General features: G+C 39.4%; 1 pseudogene across 1 annotated transcript; it reads left to right on the top strand.

Annotated features, from left to right (window-relative positions):
* The first annotated feature begins 151 nt into the window (after positions 1–151).
* LOC308341628 (glyceraldehyde-3-phosphate dehydrogenase-like) lies at positions 152–4850 on the top strand (annotated as a pseudogene). The gene is made up of 2 exons: positions 152–230; positions 3659–4850. The product of its transcript is annotated as a glyceraldehyde-3-phosphate dehydrogenase-like (transcript).
* Positions 4851–13118: the final 8268 nt, after the last annotated feature.

The raw sequence follows: 13118 nt of genomic DNA, 5'->3' as shown, positions 1-13118 counted from the left end.
AGAGTTAATGTGGGTACAGTAAGCCATCAAAAACCACCCCCAGGGGAGCCAATCAGTAGAACAAACTCAGCAAAATAGGAGCAGTTCCAGTTTACCTTTTAATCCCTCATCATTTGGATAATTCACTTTACCTCAAAACACCAACTTTCAGATGGAAAAATTTAGTTATGAAGAAAATAGGATTAAGCTCCTGAAATCCGAGTTTTCTCCAGACTTTCCTACAAATACCTGTAAATTTCTGTGATTACTGTTGTCTCATTCTTACTCAGCTATTCCTTGATTCATAATTAAAATATCTTTTTAAAAATTATTTATTGGGCGCCTGGGTGGCTCAGTTGTTTGGGCGACTGCCTTCGGCTCAGGTTGTGATCTTGGGGTCCTGGGATTGAGTCCCGCATCTGGCTCCTTGCTCAGTGGGGAGCCTTCTTCTCCCTCTTCCATTCCCCCTGGTTGTCTCTACCTCTCTCTCCCTGACAAATAAAAAATAGAATCTTTTAAAAACTGAATAACTATGTAGATAATTCCTGCACATAGCAATGCAAATGAATTTTGTCTAGTAGATTCTACTGAATAGAGAATGTAAATGGCTGTCACTTCAATTCTTATTTGAACCAGTTTTAATATCTTACTGATCCCATATCAATTGATGACTTGAATAAAATATTGATACATGTTTATTTTATATTTGCACAAGTCATATTCTCAAATTTTTGGAAACTATACTTTAGCAATTAAATCCTGAAATAACTCCACATTAGTATATATAGTCCTCATTTATTTTTTATGGCCATTTAGCATCTTTTGAACAATCTTGTTATGTTTGGAGAATTCCCCACATTATAAATTTTTTTTAGCCTCTAAAACTGTGGAAAACAAATTCTGTTGTTATAAACCACCTAGTTTAGGGTATTTTGTTATAGGAACCTGAACAGACTAAGGCATCTATCCTCACATATGAACCTCATACTTAAAGCAACTAGTTTTCTTCATGTTTCCAGAACATCTATGTTTATCATTCTCTGCACTTCATACTCACTTTATTATTATAACAGTCCCTAGCTAACATTTGCTGGATGCCAGTTATATGCCAATGTATGCACTATACTCTTCATGTAATATTATTCAATCTTCGCAATACAATGAATTAGGTACAATTATTGTCCTTGTTTTACCGAGAGGAAATTAAAGTGCTGAGAGGTCATAAAACTTGTCCGCTCTCAAGAGGACAGAACTGGTGGCTGATCTGGGAATGAACCCAGTTTTAAAAAGTAGTCCTTTTCCAACTTGATGCAGGGCTCAGTCCCGGGACTCCAGGATCATGCCCTGAGCCAAAGGCAGACCTTAATTGACTGAGCCATCCAGGCGCCCTTAGAACAGATTTTTAACTCTCAGCCTCTGTTGCAGTCAAGCGGTCTTCTGGGCTTCCCACATTGTGTGGTCATCCATGTCTTTCTGAAAGGGCTCTCTTTACTCCTTGACCTCTCTGTCTTGCAAGACCTACCTCAAGTGCTGCCTTCAAGGAAGCCTTCTCTAACTCACTCATCTTTCTTTTCTATATACTTTCATGACACAAATCATACCACCTAGTTTGAACTTACTCTATACTTTTATTACATAAGGTAGTTTCATCTCCCCAGCTAACTTGAGAATACAGAAACCTATATTAACTCATCTTTGTGCTGTTCTGTGGCTTAACACATGTTTAGGCCTTAACTAATCAGTATTTGTTGGATTACTTTTCATAATTACAATCTTCTACATGTTTTGTCTTCATTTCTGATTCATACTCATTTGGCAGTAGCTCCTAAGACTTTTCTTTTCTCTTCTTCTCCTGAGGCTAACAGCCTCAGGTTTCTCTGCTGCTTTTGTTCTCCTGGTATATAAAAGTCTATAAAAAATACAGTATTTTATTATTTTAAAAAAGATTTTATTTATTTATTTGTCAGAGAGAGCACAAGCAAGGGGAGCAGCAGGCAGAGGGAGAAGCAGGCTTCCCGCTGAGCAGGGAGCCCAACGCAGGACTCAATCCCAGGACCCTAGGATCATGACCTGAGCTGAAGGCAGCTGCTTAACCAACTGAGCCACCCAGGCATCCCCCCCAAAATACAGTATTTGAATACATTGAGGGAACATGTTATTACATAGTCTACCCCATGTACACTAAACGTCTTTTATAAAATTAAAAATCATCCCGCAACACTCTACAACTGTAAACTGGGTCTTTGTATGGTAGCTTCCTTTGAAATGGGGCACCTGGGGCGCCTGGGTGGCTCAGTGGGTTAAGCCGCTGCCTTCGGCTCAGGTCATGATCTCAGGGTCCTGGGATCGAGTCCCGCATTGGGCTCTCTGCTCAGCAGGGAGCCTGCTTCCCTCTCTCTCTCTCTCTGCCTGCCTCTCTGCCTACTTGTGATCTCTCTCTGTCAAATAAATAAATAAAATCTTAAAAAAAAAAAAAAAGAATTTGAAATGGGGCACCTTTGCTGTTGCAAATTTATTTAACTACAGATGGCCTGCAACTTAGAATTTTTCAACTTTATGGTGGTGCAGAAGTGATACGCGTTCTTTAGAAACCTTGCTTCAAATTTCCAATTTCAATCCTTTCCCAGGCCGGTGATATGTGGTATGATACTCCCTGGTTGGTGCCGGCCAGCAGCGGGGAGATGCACCTGTGTGTCAGCCACACAGTCACGAGGCTAACAACCAACACACTTACAACTATTCTGCACCCACACAACCATTTCATTTCTCACTTCCAGTACAGTGTTCATTAGACATCCAACACTTTATTAGAAAACAGGCTTTGTGTTAGATGTTGTTACCCTATTGTAGGCTGATGTGCGCGTCCTGAGCATGTTTAAGGTAGGCAAGTCCAAGCTATGGTGTCCAGTAGGTTAAGCATATTAAACGCATTTTCAACTATAATATTTTCAACTCATGATAGGTTTATGCGGATGTTTCCCCATCATGAGTTGAGGAAGACCTGTAGAGAGATTAAAACCAAACAAAAACCAAGGAAATCTGCAGTGGTGCGATTCTAAATCTTATCTAAATCTTAGAATGTTACCTCCCTTCTATCGCAGGTGATCATAGATGAAGTAACATCTGAATGATACGGGAAAGAGAAATGAAAGCAGAATAAGGAAGCTTAGTGCCTTCTCCAGGTTTGAAAGTCACCCTCTTTTTTTAGCCTCACACACCCTCAAAATTAGCTGCTTCATGTTTCTCTGAGGAACTGTCTTACTAAGGGCTCTGAATTTTAGGATAATACTAATGTTTTATTCTCTGCTCATTTACCCCCAGGTGATTAACTTTGTGCTGGAAATTTAATAACAGACATTATTTCCATAGTTAAAATAGCTCACTTATGAGGTGCCTGAGTGGCTTAGTTGGTTAAGTGCCTGCCTTTGGCTCAGGTCATGATCCCAGAGACCTGGATCGAGCCTCACATTGGGCTCCCTGCTGAGCAGGGAACCTGTGTCTCCCTCTGCCCCTCACCCCACTCATGTTCTCTCTCAAGTAAATAAATAAAATCTTTAAAAAAAAATAGCTCACTTATTACTGTCCCTTCTGCCCAAGAAATACCCAAAGATGAGATGAATACCTCTAATAGAGTATAGGAGACTAGAAAATTAATTTCCTTTACATTAAAATTATCCAGTTTACACTTCAAGGAATGAAAACAGGGCTCTCATCTCCTCTCCGTTTGACAGACAGCTGCATCTTTTGGGACGGTGCCAGATGCGTCCCTCCCAGAAACACAATGGTGTAGGTCAGAGTAAACGGATTTGGCTGTATTTGGCACCTGGTCATCAGGGCTGCTTTTAACTCTGGCAAAGTGGATATTGTTGCCATTAATGACACTTTCATTGACCTCAACTATATAGTCTACATGTTCTGGTATGACTCCATTCAACAGCACACTTAAGGCTGAGAATGGAAAGCCCATCTCCCATCTTCCAAGAGCGAGATCCACCACCATCAAATGGGGGTGATGTTTGTGCTGAGTATTTTGTAGTACCAATGGGGTCTGGAGAAGGCTGGGGCTCACTTGAAGGGTGGGGCCAAGAGGGTCATTATCTCTACCCCTCCTGTTAATGCCTCCATGTTTGTGATGGGTGTGAACCATGAAAATTATGACAACTCTCTCAAGATTGTCAGCAGTGCCTCCTGCACCACCAACTGCCTGGCCTCATCACTGGCCAAGGTCATCCATAACAACTCTGGCATTGTGAAAGGACTCGTGACCATAATTCATGCCATCCCTTCCACCCAGAAGATGGTGGAAGGCCCTACTGGAAGCTGTGCCATGATGGCCAAGGGCATCCCTGCTTCTACTGGTGCTGCCAAGGCTATATATAGGTGAGGTCATCCCTGAGCTGAATGAGAAGCTCACTGGCATGGTCTTCTAAGTCCCCACCCATGACATGACAGTCATGGATCTGACCTGCCACCTGCAGAAAGCTGCCAAATATGATGACATCAAGAAGGTGGTGAAACAGGCATTGGAAAGCCCCCTCAAGGGCATGGTGGGCTACACTGAGGACAAGGTTGTCTCCTGCAACTTTTAACAATGACACCCACTCTTCTACCTTTGATGCCGGGGCTGGTATTGCCCTCAATGACCACTTTGCAAGCTCATTTCCTGGTATGACAAAGAATTTGGCTACAGCAACCAGGTGTTAGACCTTATGGTCCATATGGCCTCCAAGGAGCAAGAGCCCTCTGGACCACCAGTCCCAGTGACAGCAAGAGAAAGGCCCTTAGCAGATGGGAAGTCCCTGCCCCAACTCAACCCCCAACATGCTGAGAATCTCCTGAACTCTACACAATTTCGATCCCAGAACCCCTGAAGAAGGGGAGGGACTTGAGGAGCCCTACCCTGTCATGTGCCATCAATAAAGTATGCAGTACCCAGCCAATAAATCAATAAATATAGGATTCTTGAATCATTGGGAAAAATAGAAGTGTTATAAATTTAAAATATGTTGGGGCACCTGGGTGGCTCAGTCATTAAGCGTCTGCCTTAGGCTCAGGTCATGATTCCAGGGTCCTGGGATGGAGCCCGCATCAGGCTCCCTGCTCAGCAGGAAGCCTGCTTCTCCCTCTCGCACTCCCCCGCCTGTGTTCCCTCTCTCCCTGTCTCTCTCTGTCAAATAAATGAATAAAATCTTAAAAAAAAAAAATCTATGAAATGCTTTAAAAAATTAAAAAAAATAAATTAAAAATATGCATTAATTCTAATACTTCATAGATTATCTGTTTGGTGCATTTTTCACTGAAAATATTTGAACCCAGTGGACATCCCCCGTTATCCTGGGTACTTCTTTTTATTTATTTATTTATTTATTTGAGAGAGAGATGACAAGTAGGCAGAGAGGCAGGCAGAGAGAGAGGGGGAAGCAGGCTCCCCGCTGAACAGAGAGCCCGATGCGGGGCTCGATCCCAAGACCCTGAGATCATGACCTGGGCCAAAGGCAGAGGCTTAACCCACTGACCCACCCAAGCGTCCCCTGGGTACTTCTTTGATTCTTTCTGTCACCTGGCAATGTTTGCTCTAAGGAGGAAGGTTAATTTTACCAAGAGATCATCTTTTTTTTTTTTTTTTTTTTTTTAGGTAATATCTACACGCAACATGAGGCTCAAACCCACAACCCCAAGATCAAGAGTTGCTTGCTCCACTGACTAAGTCAACCAGATGCCCTGATTTTACCGAGATCAAAACAAGACACAACTAAAGAGCACTTGGGGTGCCAAAGATAAGATCCTACCTCCAAGTGTATAATGGCTGTGACATACTTGATGTGTTAACAATCAATTGCAAAGTAAGTCACAATAATAATAATTTGTTAGTAGTAATAAAGTAGCATTATTTGCAAGCGATATATTTAAGAATTAGAGCAGATTCAGGTAGTGCATTTCAATACGTCTTCATATTGTGCGTTTCAATATGTGCATAAGTGCATTTCAATATGCCTTCTGGGAGAGGAAAGGGGAGAGTTTATAGGTAGCTACCAGAGACTGACATTATTTTGTGAATGTATCATGAAAATGTCATAGATGTGAACAGCATCTGTCTTCTCTGTAGTGGTGAAGAAAAGTTGAAAACACCTGAGCCGGGGCACCTGGGTGGCTCAGTCAGTTAAACTTCTGCTCTCAGCTCAGGTCACGATCCCAGAGTCCCCAGATGGAGCACTGCCATCAGGCTCCCTGCTGAGTGGGGAGTCTGCTTCTCCCTCTGTCCCTCCCCCTGCTCGTGTTCTCGCACTCTCTCTCTCTCTCTCAAATAAAATCTTTAAAAAAAAAAAAAGAAAGAAAAAGAAAAAAGAAAATACCTGAGCCAAAGGATGTCTGACAGTGTAAATTATTTTTGCCAATTAGCTTCCATTTTCACTTCTTGTGGCAATAGAAGGGGATTTTAAAATGGGGACCATCCCCCAAACACACTCCTGGACTTCAGAAGCAATTTTATTCCTAGTTCCAGGGATGGGTGAATGTCAAGATTAGCCTGTCAAAGGCTGGGAAAAATTTCCCTTTGGCTGGGAAAAGTTGGGTTTTTTTTTGTTTTGTTTTGTTTTGTTTTGTTTTTTGGTTGTGGTAACTAGTAGAAGGAACTGAATCTTTTATGGAAACTATGTTGCCCAAGAAACCCAAGCCTAACAGTCTGTTGCTTGTCTAGTCTCCCAGCTTGTACCACCGCTGAAGTTGAGTAGTTTCCAGAAAGGGCATTTTCCCAATGCCCACCTCTGGCATAGCCGTGAAGAATAAGGACAAGCAAGATCATCTAGCAGGAAGAACCAGAGGTCATGGTGGAAAATAAGGAAGATCTTTATGGACAACAGACCTAGAGATTCCCAACTGGCTAGCCAAGAAACTCACTCTACCACCAGGCAGAATCTTCCACATTCCTGCCTAGCAGGATATAATATATGGTGTAGGGGTGCCTGGGTGGCTCAGTGGATTAAAGCCTCTGCCTTCGGCTCAGGTCATGATCCCAGGGTCCTGGGATTGAGCCCCACATCAGGCTCTCTGCTTGGCAGGGAGCCTGCTTCCTCCTCCCTCTCTGCCTGCCTCTCTGCCTACTTGTGATCTCTGTCTGTCAAATAAATAAACTCTTTAAAAATAATAATAATATATGGTGTAGAACAATGATAGCTTTGTGCTATTTTCCATCCATTCTCCCCTTTCCAGAGTTAGACTTTTCATTGTAGTTACCCTGTTCCTTCTTCATCATCATTTTTTAGATATATTAGATACTAGATTAAGTTTTAGGTTGCTAAGCCTCAAGGGGGCATTTCCAAATTGATGAAGACTATATACATCAGCCAAAATATCCTGGTCTTATAGCTGAGCGCAATAACCAGATAAAGCCCTGGGTTTTCTCATTGGGGAGGGAACATTGGTAAGTACTCTTTTATATAGGCATGAACATTTAAAAGAAAATATCTATTAAGTAATAGCTAACCCCCAATGTGGGGCTTAAACTCTTGACCCTGAGATCAAGAGTTCTATGCTCATCTGACTGAGCCAGCCAGGTGTCCCTAGACATGAAAAAAAAATTTTTTTTAACTCTTTTTTTTTAAAATTTATTTGACAGACAGAGATCACAAGTAGGCAGAGAGGCAGACAGAGAGCGAGAGGGAAGCAGGCTCCCCGCTGAGCAGAGAGCCCGATGTGGGGCTCGATCCCAGGACCCTGGGACCATGACCTGAGTTGAAGGCAGAGGCTTTAACCCACTGAGCCACCCAGGCACCCCTAGACATGAAAATGTTTTTTGACAACCATTTACCCCTTACTTCCTTTTCAACAGAATTCTTATTTTGTTTAGAGTAATACTCTTCACAGGGCCAGGGACTGAAATGAAGTTAGAGAGGTGGCCTAAGACTAGATCATACTTGCAGCCACTTAAGAATTTTGTATTATATTCTAAATTCACTAAAATATAAGCTCCATGAGGTCATGGATTTTTGTCACTGCTGAATTCCCAGAACACTGCCTAGCTTCTTAAATGAAAGTGTAGTGGGAGGGCTTTGCATAGGGCAGTGATGTGATCTATTATACATAGAACAGACTATAGTGTGGGCTACAGTAAACCAGTGTTACAATGGGAGTCAGGGGTTAGGGGGGCTACCACAGAAGCCCAGGCAAGAAATGATGAGGGCTTAACCTGGGAGGTCATGGTAGAAGTAAAGGAGTGGCCAGATTCATGTATTTTGAAGATGGAGGGAAAGAATCTGCTAATATAGGCCATAAGAAAAGTAGAAAAGACAGGAATAACAACAAACAGTGATAGAGCTATGTTTAGTTCAAAATTACATGGCTGGATAATAAAATTTTCAGTAGTCACTAGAACTTCTCTGATTCTTTTTAATAACGTGATAAAATACACATAAAATTTCTTACTTTAATGATTTTTAAGTCTACAATTTAGTGGCATAAAGAACATTCACAATGTTGTGTAACCATTACCACCATCTATTTCTAAAACTTTTTTAGTAGATGATTTTTTAGAGTTCTAAATTCACAGTAAAATTAAGCTGAAAATACAGAGAATTCCAAAATATTCTTTTTAAAAAAGATTTTATTTATTGAGAGAGAGATAAAGAAAACACAAATAGGAGGAGGGGCAGAGGAAGAGGGAGAGGGAGAAGCAGACTCCCTGCTGAGTGGGGAGCCCAATGTGGGGCTTGATCCCAAGACCCCAAGATCATAACCTGAGCTGAAGTCAGATGCTTAACCGACTGAGCCACCCCGGCACCCCCCAATACATTCTTTGTCTCCATAAACCCACAACCTCCCCTACTTGGAACCTTTTCATCATTCCAAACAGAAATGTTGCACCCATTAAACAATATCTCACTATTCTACTCCCTCTCCATCCTCTCCAAATAGCTATAGCCCATTCTACTTTGTCTCTAAATTTGCTTATTTTAAATGCCTCGTATAAGTGGAGTTGTTAGTCCTTTTGTGTGTGGCTTATTTCACTTATCATGTTTTCAGTATTCTTCCATGCCATAGTATGTACCAGTTATCATGTTGTAGTATGTAGTATATATCATTTAATTCTTCTTGAAGGCTGAATAATACTCCATGTGGTATGTATATACCACATTTTCTTTATTCGTTCATCTGTTGCTGGAGACTTGAATTGTTTCTGCTTGTTGGCTACTGTGATTAATGCTGTGAAGAACATTGGTGTACAGATATGTTTTGAGTCCCTGATTTCAATTCTTTTGGATATATATCTGGAGTTGAATTGCTAGATCATATGATAAATCTGTGTTTGAGAAACCATCATGCTGTTACACAGCAGTTGCACCATTTTACGTTCCCACCGGCAATGTTTCAGAATTTCAATTTATCAACATGCTTGCGACACTTAGTATTTTGTGTTTCGTAATGGCCATTCTGTTTCATAATATCCATGTGAAATGACATCTCATGGTTTTGATTTGCACTTCCCTAATGACTAGTGATGAGCACATTTTCATGTGTTTATCGATCATCTATCTTCTTTTGAGAAATGACTAATTAAGTCCTTTGCCTAGTTTTACACTGGGCTGTTTTGTTGTTGTTGAGTTGTAGGAATTCTTTTTATATTCTGGACATTAATTCTTTATTAGATACCTGATTTGCAAAATGTTCTCCCATTCTGTGGGTTATCTTTCACTCTCTCAAGTGACAGTTTGAAGCACACTTTTTAATGTTGATGAAATCTATTTATCTGGGGTTTTTTTTGTACCTGCAATTTTGCTGAGCTCATTTATTAGTTCTAATAGTTTTCCCATTAATTCCTTAGAATTTTCTATATGTACAATCTTGTCATCTGCAAGAGCATAGCATCTTTACCCTGCAAATCTATACATAGAGTCAGTCTCAGGAAACCAAGCCTTTAGGCTTAGGTTTCACCCAGAAGTGAAAAACTAGGCTCCTGAAGTCCTTGGACAAACTCAGCTTATCAGTATTATGAAGCCTGTCAATGACTCATAAAAACTTTTCAAGAGCTGAAGAGCCTGAAGATTCAGTGAAAAGGATATGTACTGTAAAAAGAATAAAACCGCCCAGGATTTCTAGAATATCTGTGCCTCTACAAGTTTAATGGGCTGTCACTTGTAAGTTTCCATTCCTCATCACCACATCTCTAAAGAACAGTGAGAAACAGGGAATACTGCAGTAATTAAGCACACTAGCCCCTTAGATTCAGAAAGAACAAGCTATCAGCCAAATCTAGAGTATAAGGCATTCTACTGGGCAAATGATCTGCTTTTTCCATGAAATCAATTACAGGAAGATAAAAAAAGAAAGTATGTGTGTTTGGGGGAGTACATTAGGGATGTGACTGTCAAAGACTACAGCACGCTTAGTAAAAACCAGTGTAAAACTGTTTGGATACTGATCTGAATAAACTAACAGTAAAAAGATCTTACTATAACTGGAAAATTTTTTAAATGGACTGAATAGTAAACAATAGTAAGAAACAATTGTTACTTTTGTTTGGCATGCTGATGGCATGGTGACTATTTAAAAAAATCCTCAGATGTATAAGGACTATGAGTGAAATGATGTCTGGGGTTTGCTTTAAAATACTAAATTTTAAAAAGTGGAAGAGGAATGGATGACATAGATTGGAAAATGTTGATAATTATTCAAGATGGATAATGGGTACACGAGGCTTCACTCTGCTACTCTCTCTCTATTGTATGTTTAAAATGTTCCGTAACATAAAGTTAAAAATAATACTGAAATGTATAAAAGGAGACAGAAGAACAAAAGACCTGGGTATGAGTCCTGGCTCAGCCATTTAACTAGCTAGCTTATCTTGGGCAAGTTATTTGACATCTGTAAAATGCCAATAACAAGGGTACTATGTGTAAGGCATTTAACATGGTATGAGCTGCATAGTAAAGCTCAATAAGTGTTAGCTAGTATTGTTTTTATTAAAGGAATAAAAAATTACATAATGACAGATTTAAATGTATGATCACTTTAAAACTTTTTTGTGTTAACATATCAATCATTAATTGCAGTCTTTTTTGTAATTGAGAACACTGGAAATACAAATTTTCAATTATTGGAATTCAGTTAAATTAATTGGAATTTCATGCATCTAAAAAGTAATAACATTTTCTAGGTAAGGATCTATCAACTCTAATCATCATTTTGTAAGTTTTACCTAATGCAAGCAGGCAGGAAGAAATTAGAAATAAAAATCAGAAAGAAAGGGGTAAAATTTACCTCTGTGGGTGATAAACTTGTGTATTCAAAAAAATCCAAGAGCATCAACTGTAAAATGTATAAACAAAAAGAGAATTCAAGGTAAGGTATCTGAGTATAAAAACTAAAATAACAGAAATCAACAGCTTTCAAACATACATCTAATTAGAAATTACGTCGGAAAAGACCCCATTTAAACTGCGAAAGTTAAAAAAAAACCTGCAAAAATAAATAAATAAATAAAAGGTAAACATCCTGGGTTGCAAAAAAGGTTAAGCAAGAAATGAGCAATATCTTTAAGGGCACAAAAGAGTACTTTAAAAAATATAAAGGCATTTCTTATTCTTACATAGGAAGAAGAGTCAGTAGTATAAAGAGGTCAGTTTTCCCTAATTAAGATATAAATTAAACGTGATCTAAATAAAAATACTAGTGGGATTTTTGAGAGACTGACAAGCTGATTCTATAGAACACATGGAGAAAGTAAAAAGCAAGACTATTCAGGAAGAATTCTAGATGAGGAGGGTGATAGGGGAAGACTAACCCATTAGATATGAAAACACAGTATAAATGTGTGATACTGGTCAAGTATAGATATATGTATTAATGTACCACAATAGAAAATCTAGGTATATATTCAAATACATACAGGAACAGAGTAAATTTGTTGTCTACATATCTGTACAAAGAGAAATTCTGAAGGACGTTCTTTAGGCCTAAGGAAAAAAAATCCCAGATCAAAATAACACAGCAGTGTGGATTTGCTCAGTGGGGAGTCAGACATCTCTCAGGCTCATCTGTAGCACTTTCTAAGCTCAACAAAAACTTCTTGCAGATTGCTGAACGTTCTCTCTCATGCCTACACATTAGAATATGCTATTCTTTGGGCCTGGAAGGGGCCTTTTCCCACCTTCCCATCTGCCAAACTCATACTTAATCTTCAAAGAAGTTCAGGAGTCATTCTTCTGTGCAGTATTTTTTCTTTGAGAAGTAGAATATGTGCAGTGTCTCCTAAATGTTGACTTTTCTCCACAATTTCTTGCATCTCCATTTTGTTCTCCATCTGTTATTTGTTCTTTACACCACTGCCTGCCAGAAGGATGTTGCTAAAATACAGATCTGATCATGTCTGTCCCCTGCTCAAAAATATTTATTGCCTACTACAATTTATATTTATATAAATTTATATTTATAATATGAATTATAATATAATATAATATGAATATGCCTGTGTATTTATAATATGAAGTTCTTGAGACATGGAAGGCATTCAAGGCCTTCCAGGACTTAACTCCAATCCACTTTGCTCACCTCTACTATAGATGCCTTTCTACTATAGATGCCTTTGCACCCAACTCTTGGGTCACACCAGCCCTCGCCATTTCTGCAGCTCTCTAGGTGACTCTGTTCACCCAAAACTTTCTGCCTGATATTCCCTCCTTCCCTCCACCCCATCCCCACACCCATCTTTTCTGTCCATTCAGATCTTTCAAAACTCTGTTCTCATTGAAGCCTCATCTAAAATCCTGTTAAGAACTAGTGATTCATTCCTGAGCTTGCATAATTAGTATTTATTTCATTATGGGTGGTGTTAGTTGTTTATATGTCTGTTATTAGTCTATAACATTCTTGAGGTCAGCCATGTCTTACTAATTTGCTTCATCCTTCTACCCTTAAATACACTGCTTACCACAGGGTAATAAATATTTATATACAAAAATAATTTTTGTGTAGAATGAAACAAAATAGTGCCTGACACCTGACAAGTATTGCATAAATGTGAACTTTCTAGTTATAATAGGTGCTTAATAAACATTTTGTGAAAAATGGCAAAGCTGGATGCACTGATTTATTATTAGCCACTTTCTCTTAGAGTTAACACTGCTTGGAAACCATTATAAAGAGTT

Source organism: Martes martes (genome assembly GCF_963455335.1).
Source record: "Martes martes genome assembly, chromosome: 4".
Taxonomy (NCBI): Eukaryota; Metazoa; Chordata; class Mammalia; order Carnivora; family Mustelidae; genus Martes; species Martes martes.
The sequence above is the reverse complement of the archived record's forward strand: the minus strand, read 5'-3'. Positions and strand labels throughout refer to the sequence as shown.